The sequence below is a fragment of the Carassius auratus genome, chromosome 37, assembly GCF_003368295.1.
Source record: "Carassius auratus strain Wakin chromosome 37, ASM336829v1, whole genome shotgun sequence".
Classification (NCBI taxonomy): Eukaryota; Metazoa; Chordata; class Actinopteri; order Cypriniformes; family Cyprinidae; genus Carassius; species Carassius auratus.
Genome location: NC_039279.1, coordinates 4,463,056 through 4,481,956, shown reverse-complemented (window position 1 = coordinate 4,481,956; position 18,901 = coordinate 4,463,056).

Sequence of the window (18,901 nt, the reverse complement as noted above, 5' to 3'; positions counted from 1 at the left end):
GCTGGAAAACACAATATAATTTGTGGGACCTGTTTTTTTTTTTTTTTTTTTTCAGAAGAACAGCAGACATTCTAACTGTTCGGGTCAAACAAGAGACTCACAAACAACTATCACTAAACAAAAAACACAACTATGGATCATTCAGCTAACAACACAGTATTAAGAAACCAAGGGATGTAAACTTTTGAACAGGGCTATTTTTATAAATTCAACTTATTATTCTTTTGTGGACTATATGTAAATTTATTATCTGTCAAATATCTTATTCAGGTCCGTACTAAATAAACCGTAACATGCATTTTGTATGATCCATCTTATTTTGGTAAAAATAATTAACATTTTGAAGATTCTGTAAGAGGATGCAAACTTTTGACCGCAACTGTATGAAGATTGATATATAAATATTCTTTATTTTTCTTCTCAATGATATTGAAAAATGATATTGAAAACACTTAGCTAAGTTAGACTTTAACTCTAAATAAAATCAGTAAATATTGCTGTTATTTAATGCTGTTAACATACACACACACACAAAATAATACTAATAATACTAATAATAATAATAATAATAATAATAATAATAATAATAATATATATATATATATATATATATATATATATATATATATATATATATATATATATATAGGTTTATGCAAAATAAAAAGTGTTTACTGATTAAAAAATACAAAATTGAATTATATTTTATGCCTTTTTTCATATTTTAAAGTCAATAGATGTTATTTTTACTGTAATAAAAATTTAAGTTTTTACAGTTAATAAGTTAACTGTGATTAAACTTACAGTCAGTATACTGTGAAATACATTACATAAACTTATTTGCCAACTGCTGCCAGCAATTTACTGTAAATTTTCAGTATTTATCCCTGGTTATAGGACATTTACAGTATTTCAAACAAGATTGTAGTTTGTATGATAAGTTATTTATTTACTTAATTTCCATTGCTTAATAAGAAGTCACACTTCAGTAAAAATAATCTGAAAAAAAAGTGAACTGAGAATAACCATAAGAATTCCAGCACATAAAGTTGCTCTGAAACACCAGCGTCACACATACATTATTTCTCATTAACCCCGTGAAGGCATTTTAATAAAGTCTGAGGCTGCTGGGTGAACTTTTCAATGCGATGGGGTTCATTCCGGATCGCTCCGCCAAGCAATATTTCACCCGGAAGGCTCTATGAAGGTGTGCTTTGTAGGCAATTATTTGCCTATTAATTTTTAACTTTAGTCCCTGCTGCTCAATAAACAAACAAAGGTGCCTAATGAAACAATTTGGTTCCAGCAAAAAATGATTGTTAATAAATCATTCAGGGCAAGCATATGGATTATCCATGCTGTGTTTTCACAGCCTCTCGTGAGCCCACTGAAAATTCACACAACGGCACTTGTCCCCAAAAGGCATCTTGCAATCAATATGCAGGAGCATGCGGTTTGGAAGGCCCGAAGGAACATGAAGCATGTGTATAAAATCAGCTCGGAAGATCAATCCATGGCTCTCCACCCTGAAGATGAATATACAAGTAAATTAAATAAATAAACAGCCTCTGAAACCCAAATACCACCGCTCAGAAAGTCTGAATCAGTGTTAAGCATCTTATCTTTGCCTTTAAGTCCATCATTTGAATGCTAATACACTGACGCATTTCTCTCTCTGCACAGAGACACTGGATCGCAGCAGATGGCTCTAATGATTTGGACTCCTTTATTAAAAATTGGATCACAATTTACTCTCTTCTGTGTCATCAGCACTGTTCGCATTTAATCATGTGCCATAAATTGCAAGAGTGGCAAATAAAATTAACAGGCACGCTGTGAAAAGTCGGACCAGTCGTCAGGGTTAATGAGCATCTTTTAATCGAACCGTGCAAAAGTCACACAAATCTGCGGGACATGAGGACACATTCCCCACCGTACCTTGACATTTCCATCCCTTCAAATGCAAAAGCTGGGAAAACCTTGCCCAGTCTGGCTGGGGAGGCTGTTAACCTTTCCTGAAGCCTTATTCGGACCAACAAGGCCAGTTCTATTCATTATCTTTTCTTTTTAAATTGTCAGATAACATCCTTTTAGACTGAGGCCTCTGGCCGTGATGTCACCACATGGTCAGTCACTAATCACCGCATGCCTTGGCTTGACAGCCGTGTATCGTACAGCCTGGTAGATGGTTATGGATGGGGCCAAGCGTCAATCGGTCATGCGAGAGACAGCAGTATGGGAATACAATGATGGAGAGGGGTTTCAAAACTTTACAACGTCTGCTGACCCTGAGGTTAGCAACATGGAGGTCCATGGCTAGGTGGCTAGCATGAGTGACAGACTTTTTATTTACAAGATTTTTGCCTTGACTTACAGTTTGGAAAATTGATGCTAGTTCAGGAAGTCAGAGCAGATTTGATTTGACAGGTTTCATTGAAAACTGTGTAGTTTACAATGTTCATACTTTTGACTTTTAGCTTCAGACTATAAATGTATCCAGCTGGAGGATATCAAACATTTTTGAAATGCTTTTTTGTTTAGTTTTTTTTAAAGACTTTTAAACATTGTTTTCGTTTGTCATGGATCACTTTGCAACAAGGTTTTTGATTGAGTTTGTCGCAGTCTGGTTGTGTGTTCCTCTGTCATTTAATGTATATGACCAGCTTTTCCTCTATGTATAACAGGGATATTCAAATCTGGCCCAAGAGATTCACTTTCCAGCATAGTTTAGCTCTAACCCTAATCAAACAAACCTGAGCATGCTAATCAATGTCTTCGGGATCGTTAGAAAACCACAGGTAGGTTTGTTTGATAAGTGTTGTAGCTAAACTCTGCAGCAGATCGGCCCTACAGAGCAAGTTTGGAGGAACCCTGATGTACAAGGTCATTAAATGTATGATATCTTGCATTTTCAAATCAGTTCAGATTTTAAGTAGTGTAGTGTATTCCATCCTTAAGGAAAATCATATATATCTGCCTTTAGAGGAATACATATATATCCGCCTCTAGAATCATTGGAATGTGTTGCACTGCATCCCTTATGATCCATGTGTTATAGATAAGTGTACTATCAATACAGATGTCTTTGTGTAGAGGGCCTGCACAATTTCTTTGAGATTTGTGCAATATGTGTAATGAAGTCAACTATACTGACTTCATTAAACCTTAAAAGAATTGAATACGCACAGATCAGGTTAATGAACCGCTGTTTTTTGAGAGAACCGTGTCGCCTCTGCGTCGCCCATCCATCATAGTGAGTTATGGACAGCAGTGCATCACAGCGGCATGACAAAATGTAGGTATGGGCAATTGAATGCACTTTTTATAACCTGCATAAATAAGGGACCTGTTTAAGAGTGCACTGCGGGCAGAGCATGTGGCTAAGTACTTTCCCTACTGCTCGCACCCTCTCTGGATGCTCATCACACAAGGGCAGAGGAGCACTTCTACTCTTTAGAAAAAAAAGAAAAAAAAAAGCTGAACCGCATTGAAATTTAGGGCACCACAAAGTTACAATGTGTATTGCAAGTGGTGTCAAAAACCAGGTTTATGTTGAATATTTCAATCTGGTAACTGTACTTTATGTTTACGTGAAGCGGCGGATATTATCTGGGCTTCACGTCGGGGCCCTGATCACAGTGTCAGGTTTATTCTGAGAGAACAACCGGCTGGATGTTCAGACCAACAGTTTGGACACACCTTCTCATTCAAAGAGTTTTCTTTATTTTCATGACTATGAAAATTGTCGAGTCACACTGAAGGCATCAAGGGCTATTTGACCAAGAAGGAGAGTGATGGGGTGCTGCACCAGATGACCTGGCCTCCACAGTCACCAGACCTGAACCCAATCGAGATGGTTTAGGGGTGAGCTGGACCGCAGACAGAAGGCAAAAGGGCCAACAAGTGCTAAGCATCTCTTGGGGAACTCCTTCAAGACTGTTGGAAGACCATTTCAGGTGACTACCTCTTGAAGCTCATCAAGAGAATGCCAAGAGTGTGCAAAGCAGTAATCAAAGCAAAAGGTGGCTACTTTGAAGAACCTACAATATGACATATTTTCAGTTGTTTCACACTTTTTTGTTATGTATATAATTCCATATATATTTCCACATAAGTTAATTCATAGTTTTGATGCCTTCAGTGTGAATCTACAATTTTCATAGTCATGAAAATAAAGAAATCTCTTTGAATGAGAAGGTGTGTCCAAACTTTTGGTCTGTACTGTACATTATCCTGTTCATTACAAAGCTAATTGCCACATAAGTAAATAATTAGACACAAAATATTTTTTTCAGTTGAAATATTCGAACGCAAAGCTTACGTAAACACAGAACACAGCGAGCAAGCAGCAGATTCAAACTAGAAGGACATTTAAGGGAAATGGTCCAGTCAAACCACTTATTACACAACATTTCACCACAAAAATAATTAAGGCATTAAAACATTAAAGACAAAATCATGAATTTTGCTATTCTGAACTCTTGCCACCCACCACATTGGAAGCACCGCTCTTATATTTTCAGCAGAAATCTGAGGGTGCTGTTTGAACATTGAAACTGATTAATATCAGCTAAATCACCTTCACAGTGTTCTAATGAGACATTGTCTTATGCTGAGCACCACTATTACGGCTGTGCTAAGTCTTATTATAGCTCTGTAGGCGCATTCCTAGCCAAGACAAGGGCTAAATCAGGAGAGGACAATAGCTCAAGAGTATCAGATCTCTAAAGTGACTCATCAGATCTACAAAAAGAGTCTCAGAAGGTTGGAAAAGAAGTCAATGAGCTTTGGCACCATGCCCTTCATCCTGTCTCTCCTGTGAACCTGTCTCTCTCACACATTCTCTGTCTGTCCTTTTTTGTTCTTTCTCTCTCTCAGCTCTTTCCTTGCTTTGGTCGGTGAGGCCCATATCAGCCATTAATCTCACTTGGGCGGTAATGGCGTCTCCTTGTTTTACTAGCCACAGTATGAAAAAGTAATGACTCTCTTCCAAGCCGTTGTTTGGTCTTGTTGTTCAAGTTCTGTGAGCGTGTTTCTACTGAGAAAGAAAGACAGAGGGGTCTGTAATGTCAAACTCACTTGTCTGTTTTTACTCCTGGGACGTCTAATAAAACATATGCACTTAACAAATGTGTCTGAGTGCTAAACATCCACCACATGCTGCATCTATAATCACTCTGTGCTGTTGACACTATTTTTATTATTACAAATAATGACCTTCCCCTCCCCTTCCAGCACAAATTCAATAAAGATACAGAATCATTATCATCCAATTAATATAGAAAATCATTTCTATGATTGCATGAGCATGAGACATTTAGTGCCCACAGCATACTTAGATTTCAATTTAAGGTCTTGTTTATTGCAATTGGTACAGTGGACTACACCCTGAACAGTAAATCTCCAGCGATAGAGATGGTTTTGAATTGACGTGAATTGATTTACACACAGAGGTGAAAAAATAGACCCAAGGTTCTCAAATGCTGTCGACAAACCATCTGTTTTCTTATACTGAACATGCATATCGGCTTTGTTTCAAAACCTGGCGAGCCTGCTTTCTGTCTACTGCCTTCTAAGGCAGCATCCTAACTGAAATGGAACCTGTGATTACATAGATTTGGAAGCAGTTCTAAGCACCACACATAGCTAGAAGTTTAAGACTAAATTTGCAGTTGATTCCCATAGAATTTGGCGATACTATGCTGCAAAGCCAAAATGTATACACAGATATTGGGAATAGTCAATAGTTTGATTATATTTGTGATCTGAAATTCTTTCCTTGTTTTTACATTATACATGCTGCAATGCATTATGTGACAGTGTAGAAAGCAGTGTACCGGTAATCATTTTGTTACAGCCTTACAGTCATTATGTTTAAAAATGCTAGCATTTGAAGGAGTTGGACTCAATTGTCTATTTTTAATTTCTGAGGATAATGTTGTGCAGTATATTCTCATAGAAGTAGAACTGCTTTGAGTGAAGAAGAAGAATACAGAAAAACATGCTGAAGACATTTTATTGACATATTGCTTCTCTCAGTTTTGACACAGCTTGTCTCCAAACTAATTATGCCTAAAGTTTGAGAGGGAAAAAATGAAGAATTCAGCAAAGTTATTTAAAAGTCTATTGTTAAAAGGGTTAGTGGACATATCATACTTTTCATTTTTACCTTTAAGGTTCCACTTACATTGTTATTCAAGGTTTCAATTTGACAAAAAGTCACAAAAGAATTTTTTCAGCACCCTTTCTCCAGTCCCTGGAACTTAAGCTATTAAGCCAATGGTTTTGATAATGTGCAAGACTTTTACATAAAGTATCTGCAAAGCAAGGAATAGTTAAACATTCTCTGCCTTATTGTATTTTATCGTACACTTATCTTAAGTTTTATACACTACCACTTAAAAAATATTAAAAAAAAAAATTGAAAGAAGCCTCTTATAATCACCAAGGCTGCATGCATTTGATCAAAAAATAAAAACAGTGCACATATTGAAATATTACTAGAATTTAAAATAATTGTTTTCTATTAAAATACATAACCTGAAACGATACTGTATATTTACTTCATCCATTCTGAATAAAATTATAATTTTTTAAGTCTTATTTACTAAAGTAGAATGATATTATCTTAATAAAATAAAATAATACAAATCTTTCTCTGTATTGGCAAAGGTACTGAATATGAAACAGGTGCTGGTCATATTTAATTGTGTGAGTTCATGTAAATGACCAGTTATGATGACAAGTAGAAAAGTTTTCTTTCTGAGTCCCAGCAACACAGCACTTCTTCTGTCTCCCATCATGCATTGCTTTCCAGGAAGGCGGCCTATCTTCCTTCTCACAGTTATTCAATAAAAGCCTCTGACAGGTATGATCGAGAGCCACTCAGTGCTGGAGCAGGACCCTCAAATATGAGGGGAAGGCATAAAATACGAGCACCCTGACAGCTTTCTTGCCAATCCAAATTAAAAAAGCTGGAGTGCCTGGCTTTATGCTGCCCACAACGGTGCGGCCGTATTTCATGCTGGCTTCAAAACTGCTCTACACATCCTCCATCCACCGTTGACAGGGCTGCTAAATCTGGCCTCGTTTGGCCCGGTGTGTAAACAGTTATTCATCTTGTGTCATGAAGCAAGGGACAGACCTCTGCTCATCTTGCGAAACTGTAGGCATCTCACAGATCTGACATGGAAACTAACATGGAAATTCATGCTGCTGTTTTAAGCAGGTTACCTTTCCATTTAATATCTTGTCCTTGTCCAAAGCAGCTTGCTAATCCACTTAAAGGTTGACTAAATTCCGACATCCCAAACCGCAATTAAACAGCATACCGATTAGCACTAATAATCATTTACTGTGCGTATTGATTGCTGGGAGCTTGAAGCAGAAGAGCTAACTGTGGTGACGACAGTGAATAAAGATCTGTTTTCACATTTTCAGCTTTATGTAGCTGCTATAAGCATCTGCTAACATCCATTAGACATTTTTGTGTATATTTGTGCAAACTCAGTGCAGCATGAACCACAATGCACACCCACACGTTGTCCGTAAACAACGTTCGGGGTTCAGAAATTTGAGCAGGATTTGTTTAGTAGAGCCAAGCTAAGCTCTCATTTTCAGCTAAATCTAAATGAGCCTCCCTTCTGTGTCTCTCATTAAAAACATTTACTTTTTTTTTTTTTTCTCAAAGCGACTTACAGTGTCTTCAAGGTGTGTTTGATGTGTTGTGAGTCATTCCTGTAAGACAGTGTCTTTTAAATTTCTGTAACTTTAAAGAATGTAATATGCTTGTGATCTTAGCGAATTATTCCATTAGAAATAGCAGACTTCCAGGAATGTGCTTGTGTTAAAACACTTTTTTAAATACATTTTGCTTACTTATTTATTTGCATAATGGAAATTCCAGGATGGACAAAAAGAGCTAAGTTTGCCATTACAGTAAAATTATTGATTTTTTTTTTTTTTTTTTTACTTTTTGTAATTTTGCTATTGTCATAATGTTTATATGACAATTTTATCAAACAGGATGGAATGTTTTAGAATTAGAACACCACATAACCAAGTCAAATTGATTGTTATTACACATTAATGCTTGTGTTCTTGTTTTCAGACAAAAACAAAATGTCCCTTTTTTGAGGATGATATCATAAGCAACATAAACTGATAGTTAAAAAGATTAAAGGTTTGTTCAAATCAAGTATGGTAACTATGAAGAAAACTATGTTAGCATAACATTCTTTTTATTATAAGCATGTGCATTCACTGTTAAGTTGTCTGTCACTTTTAAATTGAAAGTTTTGTAAAGTCTGATTCTGATTGGCTGTTTTATTGTTCAGCAGCTGAAAAAAAAAGTGATTCCAGCGATATTGTTGATCTTTGTATTGTAAAACATTTTATATTCTAAACCCCTTATATATAAAATTAATTAATTCATTCATTCAGTCATGTTTTTCATAATAGTCCAGAACCCAGGAACATTCATTTCATTGTTATCATTAGGAAAGTAAGTTTTCTGTTTTCTGTCTCACAAAAAATAGCTTTGTAGTAGTGTGTTGAGTGTAGAAGTGAGATGCTTACCATGACACTGTAGATTAAGCACAGAAATCTCAAGACTATGAGAAGGCAGAATTAAATAGAACCCAAGGCGTGATGATAACACTCGTCAACTATAGGTAACATCTACATGATTGACAGTCAATAAAATGTCACCTCCACCCAAATGATTCATATGAAATCATTTTATGTTTGAAAGAGACAGATGGAAAGAGACGGAAAGGGAATTTAGGTAAAATATGTAGGGAGGGGAGTGGGTGGAAAATGAGGAATGAGTTCCTCACTGGGAGAGGAAAAAGAGATTAGATAATAGGGTAAGAAGGCAAGAGAAAAATATGAGGAAGATGGAGAGAAGTGAAGAATGAGGAAAATGAGCCTGTGTGAGATAAATGAGGAATGGATGAGAATGAGAGAAACTATGGGACACCCAAGGACAAGCGCACAGCCCGGAAACTGAGCAGCTTACACAAATGATTTGTTCTCCTATTAGCTTTCATGAGTGTCACTTAAAACATAGCGGCAGGATGGCACGTTCAGAAAAAAGACATGTCATTTCTAGACCCAGGAACCTGATGAGAAAAAAAACATTAATAATAATGATAATTTTGCTGCTCTTCAAAGTGATTTTTTAGCTGGCTCTCTCCATATTATTATTATTATTATTACTATTATATATATATATATATATATATATATATATATATATATATATATATATTGGTGTGGAAGGAAAATGAATGAACACTTTGCATTTCACTAAACTATAAAAAATTACATTTAATTAAATTCTTGTTGCTTGTGTATCAGCATGCATTGTGCATCTCTGTGGTCAATTAGACATCACATTTTTTGCATTTTTTATGCAAACGATTCTAGAAACTTTTTGTACCTTTCATTCCTTTTTGCGGCAGTTCTAATGTTGTTGCCATGGCACTAAGCCTCCGATGTTGTCCAATGTCGATTTTGCAGTGTTAACATGAAAGAGTATTTTTCTGATGGCGGATGACTCCCTCCCTTTGAGTCCAGTTCATATTCAGCACTGTCACTAATTAAGGTGGGTGGATGTTTCTTACCTCAGAGAAGACTTGCTTTATTATAGCAACTGAAAAATATATTGTATTATTCAATTCTGACACACACACACACACAAATACACACACACACACACACACACACATATATATATATATATATATATATATATATATATATATATATATATATATAATACTTTTTTTTGCATTGATTTTAAGATTAAAAGCCAAAAGAGAAGCTGAAGCTTGTTTTGTTTCCAAAGCCAATTTAAAGAAAGTCTATTAAACATAAAAATGAATGAATAAAATATAAATCAGTTGTGAGTAATAAACAATGCAGCTTTCAGTCAACAAGAGATTTGCCTCTGAAACAGACAGAAGGTTTTTAAAAGAAACTAGTCTTTGCACATATAGCTTATTTAGCTTCATGCAAGTATTTATTTAGTTCATAATAATATGTGTAGAAATTATTAGGGTGTGTGTGTGTGTGTGTGTATAATATTAACATAATATAATATAATTTTACTCACAAATTCATTACAAACATTAATTATGATATCAAATTTTTGATGTTGTTATGTTTTTCTACTGTAATGAAAATACAAGATGTGTGAAAGCAATAGAAGATGTGTTTTAAGTATTCAGTGATACTGAGTTCAGTTTACTGTGAATAATAAGTTGCCACATCCAAGAATACCCTTCCTACTCTTTAGCTCAGTTTTTTGAGCGGCACACCAATCGTTTCTCTCTTTAGTTCCACTTTTTCTGACATATTGCAAGGGAATAGGTTTCCTCCCTTAATGGTTCCTATATATAATAAAAAAAGAAAGTCTTTTTTGATAATGGTGATTTATGACAGTTCAGCACAACTATAGATCTATGACCAGCAGGTCTGGTGTGCATCTGGCCTGGGCCGGTCTGGGACTGGATGACGGAGGGGTGTAGGTGGAGAGGGACATACATCACTGCCGCTGATTGGAACAGGTAGAGCAGCAGCAGCCAGTCACCTTCAGTAATGGACACTTTCAGTCTTACTTTAAACAGCAGGGGTACTGATGAGCAATTAGGCAAATTAAGCTTATCTGGGGTTAAAATACATGGGCTAAGAACCATAAGGGCTGAGGCTGAAGCTGATATCTAGCACAACATCAATAACATATTTTTGAATAAAAACCCACAAGCAATCTCTATGGGCTTAGTTGGAGCCACTGTATGTATAATAATGTTGTTGGTAAACCATCCATCTTCCGTTCATCCATCCATCAACAAATTCTGTTGTTTATCTAGCTGTATTATCAGTGTACATTATTTACCAGCAGACTAAATCTGGCAGTTCTTGTGTATGCTGGTCTAAGGCAGTATGTGTGTGTGCATGCACGTGTGCAAAGTAGTGAATGTGCCTGGAGGAGGCCTGCGCTGGACCACTGAGCAGAGCATTGAACTCCTGCCGTTCTCATCATGTTCTTCCAAATATCAGACAAAGTTTAGCTTACTCATATAAAAATTCACCTGAAAGAGCACCTAAAGAATCCACTGAGACAAAAACAGTTTAAGAATTCACTCACGGCAATAAAAGACTCTGAACCTATATTACGCATAATAATTAGAAGTTGTCCTATTTTACATTCTATTAATTTCAGAATATTTTTAACATGCATGACTGACAAACAGATTTTTTTTTTTTTTTTTTTTTTTTTTTTTTTTTTTTTTACTCTACTTTACTTTACAAAAAAGCTGTACAATGATTTCCAATTTTACATTTGTACAATGATTTTAAATATTTTGAATAGATAATGGGAAATCCATGCGAAAAGATCTGTGCTGTGGAAATGTCTAGCTAAATTTGAGTTCCTAATGATGTAGAGAGGAAAAAAACTAACTAATGTTGAAAAAGTAATATTTTTTTTCAGTATACTAGACTTTAATCATATATAATAGGAATGACCCCAATTTGATCCCCCATCACCTCATGTTCAGTCTTTGCAAAGGAAGTCGAAATTAAAGTTCTAAGATAACTATAAAATTGTGTTTTCAGGTTATATGCATCAGTCAGAAAAAAATAAAAATAATAAATTACTGCTTTACATCCACTGTGACCTTCCTGTGCATAGTTTTATTTTTATTCACACAAGATTGCTGTGATTGTCTGCTGTTGAAAGACATCACATGATGTAGCTCTGAGCGCCTGAGGTGTTTCTCAGGCCAGAAACATTTTGTGCTCATTCTTTATTTCAAAGAGTTGACAGATTAAAAATGTGTCATTTATTTAGGTATCATGAATTGTTCTGTTATACTTTTGCTGAAGACAGCTTTGCATGTATTTCAGCATGTGAATAGATAAATTGTACAATGTAAAATTCAAATTTCAGTTTATTTTATGAACTGAAAAGAGGCATTTTAATGAATAGGATGATTGCACTCTACAGTTAACCCACAATATGAAGAAAAGCATGGTATTTCACATGCAACAAGGGTGGTTGCAAATATTTTCAGAAGAAAATTAAAAAAAGAGAAAGGTTTATCCATCCATCAATCCATGGCATTCATACATATGTAGCTTATGTATTTAGTTATATAATTTATTATTGTTCGAAAACAAAATGCAAACCTCCAAACATTGGTGACTATTCAACTAGGGGCATGTCTTTGATTTCCCTAAACAAACTGCGCGCTTGTGAAACACAAGTACATGCGAACATTACATTTTGAGTTACATCTCTTTGAATTCTGGGTATGTGGGTTTCTTTCTGAAAGCATGTTCTTGCTTTTAGGTTTGTTTCACAAGTGGAGTAACCATCAAAAATAAAGGCTTTTTTTTATTTATTGCCTGAACTTTGAAGACTTCTTTGGATGTTATCTTTTGTTTATAGCCTCTGATTCTGCAAAGAAACCTGACCTTCCTTTTCAGCAAAGTACAAAAAAATAGAAGAAAAACATTAGTGCCTACACACAAGTGTAAAAGAAGCTCTGTTTCAAAACCTGAGCTGCCTATCCAAACAGCATCTGAAAGCATCATAGATGTGCTCCCAATGTGAAAGCTGTTCCAAAAGGTAGGCAGTAATCTTATATCGCTGTCTAAGACACCTTGTTTAGAACAAAATCTAAGACAAAATCGTATGCAACTTATATTTTGTTCGTTGTAGAAAAATAAATGTATGCTACAACAGTTTGTACACATATAGATATGGTTTAATTTTTTTTTTTTTTTTCAACTGTTTTGTAATTTTATAAGACATAATGAGAATATGTTATATAATATGAGAATGCTATTTGTAATAAATAACTTCCCTTCCAGTGAGGATGTTCCCTTTGAATACAGCTGTGTGTGTATACTGTGGACAGCAAGGCAGCTCACTAGGTTTTGGGACAGAACAAGAGAATGTAATGGTAAGTAAATAATAGAAACACACACACACACACACACATTCCTGTAGTTCCATGTCAATTTACCATTGTCTGCACAATGTTGTACAAAGTAAGAAAGTTCTCATTAAATTGGTGCACAGTGCTGCTGAAAGCTGGAAACCAGGTGTTTCTAGTGCTCCCATCAGTTTCAACTCTTCACTCTCCCTCTGTGAGTAAAGCCTGAGGTTTGACTTTGATTTGTCACTATTGTGACAGTGGCATCACCTGGGAGCTGTCCCTTGGGTGATGCCTGTAGGATGTAATGTGTTTTTGCCGGGGTGAAAAATGGCATTGTCTCTTTTCAATTTGGAAGCCCGATCCCTGGTGAGAGGACTTGTGCCGGCTTTGAGAAATGAGTACCTCTGGCTGGTGCATTTGGCCTTTGGAGGAACATAAGGCCAGCAAAAGTAGTGAACTGAAGACATCTGCTCCACCTCTATTATAGATTTGCTGAAATGTAAAAAAAATAAAAATATATGGATCAATCTTGCATCAATTTTCTCTGATTTGTTGAGAAAATGTACAAAAAGAAAAGTTTACGTGATCCACAGTTTTTTTTTTGGTTTGTTTGTTTTTGAAAGACAGTTGTAATTTAAACAATCATTAATTACTCCAGTCTTCAGTGTCATTTGATCCTTCAGAAATAAATTTATACGCTGATTTGTTGCTCAAGACATTTCATATTGTTAGTGTTGAAAACTGTTGCTCTGCTTATTATTATTATTATTTTTTTAAACTGCAATACTCCATTCATTAATTCATTTTAGGATTATTTATTGAATATATATATATATATATATATATATATATATATATATATATATATATATATATATATATATATATATATATATTAAAAGCAGTAAAAAATAATAACAATAAAAAAAATTAATTAAACCAGCAGTGTGTGTGTGTGTGTGTGTGTGTGTGTGTGTGTGTGTGTGTGTGTGTATATAAAATCCATTTACACAGTGTCCATCAAGGCAGCACTGTGAATATGCCAAAACAACAATAGATGCTGGCTGGGTTATTTAGAGTCATTTACAAGAGGTAAACATTGACCCGTCGGCTGCTTTTCTGACCAACTAATGGAGTAGTAAAAATGCATAGTCATCTAAGCACTACTGCACACATACGCAAGCTTGGAAAGTCTTAAATCTACATAACTTTGCAGTGTTTGCTTGTTTTTAAACCATTTATCACTGTACACTGTACAGAATAAGAGGGTTTTCTTTGCCAGTATTGCAGCTTATTGGATGACTCTGAACTTTGCATTTGTATCTTTTCTCCACAGAATTAAAGCAAGAGCTTTCAGTCATGACGTTTATGAGAATGTTACTCTGGCCATCTGTTTGTCCTTAAAGTCATCCATTCTACTCCTGCTGAAGGTGGATGCATAACACTACACAGCTGTCAGTGCCACTACAGCTTCATGTTTACAGTTGTTGTTGTTGTTGTTGTTGTTTTATTTTGGAAAGTAAATAAATAATGAGTATTTGTAATTTATTGTGCTTTGAGGCACTTAGAGGGAAAACAAGTTCCTTTAAGCATAATGACATCTCTCAACCCCCCCAAAAATTGTCAAAAATTGCCAACTGTTATTTTTTATGCCTCATTACAGTGTGCAAACAAAAACGCTCAATACTGTTCCTTTGTTTCTGTTGAACTAAAGAGCTTTTGTTGCATAAATCAATATTTATTTTGCAGTGAAGTGGCAGTCTAATTAAATGATTCAATATTTAATTAGTTAATTGATGTCAGCTATCACAAACAAGCATCTACTCTGATTAAAAGTGCATCTAAGAGCGGATGCTATGGGAAGGTGACAGCATTGAAATGAAGGTAAATTGCAATGAGCACAGGTGCTTTGGACTCATTTGATGCACTTGATGTCAGTCAGAATAACATAGTGACCAACGCTTCAAAATGTGTTTTTTTTTTTTTAATACAATTTTAGTTCTAGTAATTTCAGTATTTTTTCAGTTCAAATTATAATCAAATTTTTTTTTTTCATTCATTTAGTTTTTATTATTTTTTAAACAAATATTTATATTTGTTTCGATTTATTTCGATTTGTCTTTTTCTTTTTCTTTTTTCTTAAAAATTAGTACAGTGCTTTCCAGGTTGATAAGGTATTTTGAGTGCATTTTGATACAACTGAAGAGTTCGTCAAACTTAAACTTTGGTACGCAGTAAAAGTTCTTGTTTTTTTCTGCTCTTCCACGTGTGAATAGAAATGAATGTAACATAACATTTAGTGGGACTTCACACATGACATGTACTGTCCAGCCTCTGCGGTGATCTTGCAAACAGATTGAGGGCCTTGAATCACAGTGATGTTCCTAATTACACTGGGAGATTCTACACCAAAAAGCATGAAATTGATATTCCGAATTATCATTAGTCAAATTCATTTATAGGTGGTCACATGGCATTTACAGCTCTGGAGATTGGCTCATGACGTGAAGCTGCAGTTGTGGGATGTTGCCTTATTGTTGTAGAGGGTCTTGAAGAAATGCTTGGCAGGTTGAGGCTATCATCTTCAGTCTAATCATTCATGTTCAGCAAGATCTTGTTTTGTCATCTGTCTGCCAATCTGCTTCAGCCTCCTCAGCAGCAGCGACATTACAGAATATTGCCAAACGTGGTCCATAGTGTCAAAAGCCATGTCATCTGGCAGTTGTAATCCATAGTGTCAGATACATAGCAGCATATGACATATCTGGTGACATCCAAAACATGAAATATGCATGAAACCAGTGTGTTTTCTTCTTGATATTAATCAAGTGTTGAATTAAAAGTCTGCCAATTTCTATGTATTTTCTAATCCACCCTTATAGAGACCACCCTTAGCAAAACTTCAGCATATGCTTTTGCCTCCTGGGGTAAAATAAGTTGAGAATATTTATTCTATTCAGGGTTTCCTTCACTTGCAGGTGCATTAGTATTTGTCATGTTTCAAGTTACAGTAGTGCTCTGTTTGACTAAAAGTGTACATAAACAGATAAGCAGTTTTACAGCAGCAAACAATATAGTTGAGCCCCCTTGTAGACACTTTCTGAATAAATGCTCATTTTAAATTTAGATTGTGATTTGCATCCATTTTTTTCATACTGTGCAACATATTTGTTTGGTTAGGTATTTTTAATGGATTTAGAGCTCTTCTATTTTGAAGGCTTAACTCTGTGTACTTTTTTTTTTTTTTTTTTTTTTTTTTTTTTTTTTTTGAAAGAGTTTGAAAATCCATTTGAATTTCATAAATGTGTTTTTAAAACATGGCTCCTAGTATATGTCTGCTCTATGCTGCTCATTAGCTGGTTGACCAGCAACCAGGAGCCAAAAAAAAAACACAGATTGAACACATTAAATTTGCATGACAAACTGACAATATGGACTAGCTATTGATCAATTTGGATAACATGGAACCAGCTTGGATATCTCAAACCACAGCTAGCAGCCTAGGCTGGATCTTACAGCATGGTAAATGAGGTTGGAGTTGTTTATGGGAACTGGCAAGTTATTAATTTAGTCATTTCAGGGGCAGTTTTGAGAAAAAAGTAATAGGTGGGTGTTTCCAGGAAACCTCCTACAGCTTAAAAACAGACCAGAATCAGTTTGGAGGAAAATGCAGGTAAAATGAAAATAACAACATTTTAGTCCTACAGTACATAAAGTGTTGCTTAATAGCCATTTATTGTAGGTGAGGAAACTACCTCTCATCTTTAAATGAAACAGACTGAGGTCAGCTTTTGTCAAATTGTAAAATGGTCTCGACGCTTTGGACCCAAGAGCCAGACCTTTTCAGAGATGAAGTGTTATTCACTGCTCTGGTTACTGGGTGGTCCGTGGGTGAGGGTCATCAGTCATTAGTCCATGAGAGGAAAAGGGAAGGGCGGTCGATATGGCTTTCTGACTTCCTGTATGAAAGGTGGCGAGGCTGTGCATATTTGATGAAATGTTGGCATAGTGATTTCAGACGTGATCCTTCAAAACATTATGAAAGTTCTATCCATCATTCAGGCTGGGAGAACGAAATAAGGTTTCCTGAAGGATAAAATGGTATTATCTATATCTACTAACCACCTGACTTTTGTGTGGGAGACATTAGTCATTTCCTCCCTCACCTTTTTTGTACTCCAAGCACAAACGGAGACTCTTGTTGGAGCAGCACACTTTACTAAAGCACCGCAGCACTTTTATTGGAACAGACTCTTTTATTCCCACCCTTTCAGACTCATTATTTCTCAAACTAACAGAACACCCACCACTTCCACTCTCCTCTCGTCTAACTTCCTGTTCTTTTCACCTACTCTCTTGAGACATGGGGGACCTTGAAGGTGTCTCCTGGGATAAGCTTGATTTGGAGGGAATGGGACTGGTGGATTATCACACTTTGATCAGTTTTTTCCTCTTTCTCCTGTTCCTGCGAATATACACACACATTCCTTCACGCTAGATTAGACACTTTGCAATGAATGTCCTCTGAAGGGGCAAAGAACTGTTGAACGGATGCTTTTTCAAAAAAGAATTGTTGGTTGGCGTGTAGTTTAAATAGGAAAATATAGTGCATAATTATAAATTAACTTTCAAAAGTTATCTGCTATCTGCTTGTGTATTTAAATGTCTGAAACATAAAATATGCATTATATGGTTGCAGCCTGCTGCATGGTTAAGGACACTGCATGTTGTGATAATACGACAAGAGCAGTGCATGTCTCTTTCTGGCATAGTAAAAGCACAGTTTGAATTTGGCAGTTTTTTTTATTTTATGTGACGTCACCGAACATTCTAAATCCCATATGTGGGACCATATTCCCAGTTGCATGGAATTTTAAAAAAAGGTTAAACAACTACATTCTCTCCTAAAAACACTTACATTTGTTTTATTATTATTTATAAATTTATAGTGGAATTGGGCATACACCTTGACACTTTCTGTAAGAAATACTGCACGAGGAGTGATACAAATGGTGGGGAATATATCATGGTTTGAAAGATCTCTCAGCCAATCAGATTTGAGGACCTGAACAAACTGTTGTATATAGATCTGCTACGCTGGTGCTGAATTGCTGCTGATGTTGGTTATTGCTGTATTTGTAGATTATTGTTGCTGCTGAAAGCAAATACAGGAACTTGTTACTGCCAATACATAAGCCGATATGCTACTATGAGTATTTAAGGCATAGTGCTGCTGCACAAATGGCATATAAAATAACCCATAGCAGATCTACACAGGTGGAGCTGGGGAAGGTGGAGGGTTTCAGAGGAACAATGAAAGTGTGCTGCAATGCCCAAGCGAATGCTCATTGGTTGTGTATGCAACATGAACCAATCAGCTTGTAACAAGTCTTTTAATGCTAAGAATGGGATAACTGCAGATTTGGCAACACTGAGCTCCACTCTGTCTGAAAAGAGAAGGGGGAGCAGCAGCTCATTTTCATTTAAAGGGGACACACACACAAATAAACGCGCATTTTGGCTCATACCCTAAAAGTGGCAATTTCAAAAAGCTATAAAAAATTATCTGAGGGGTATTTTGATATACAACTTCACATACACACTGAGACATCGGAGAACATTATAAAATATTGTATCAATAAATTATATGGCACCTGTAAGTATTTTACATACTTTATTTGTTTATATCTTGTGTTTAATACTTTTATATTGGTTTTAATTACTTTAAAATTTATCCATCATATATTCAAATAACTTCAGCAAATCTGTTACATTTAAGCAAGCTTGTAATGCATAAAAATGCTGAACATCAATTTTGCCAGAAAGGTGGTAGGAACATGGGATTACTTGGGTCTTTCAGGAGATTTAATAAAAAATCTCAGTTTCCCTCCATTAATCACATTGTAGGAGAAACGATTGAGAAATGAAAAAGATCAAAGTTGTGTTTATTT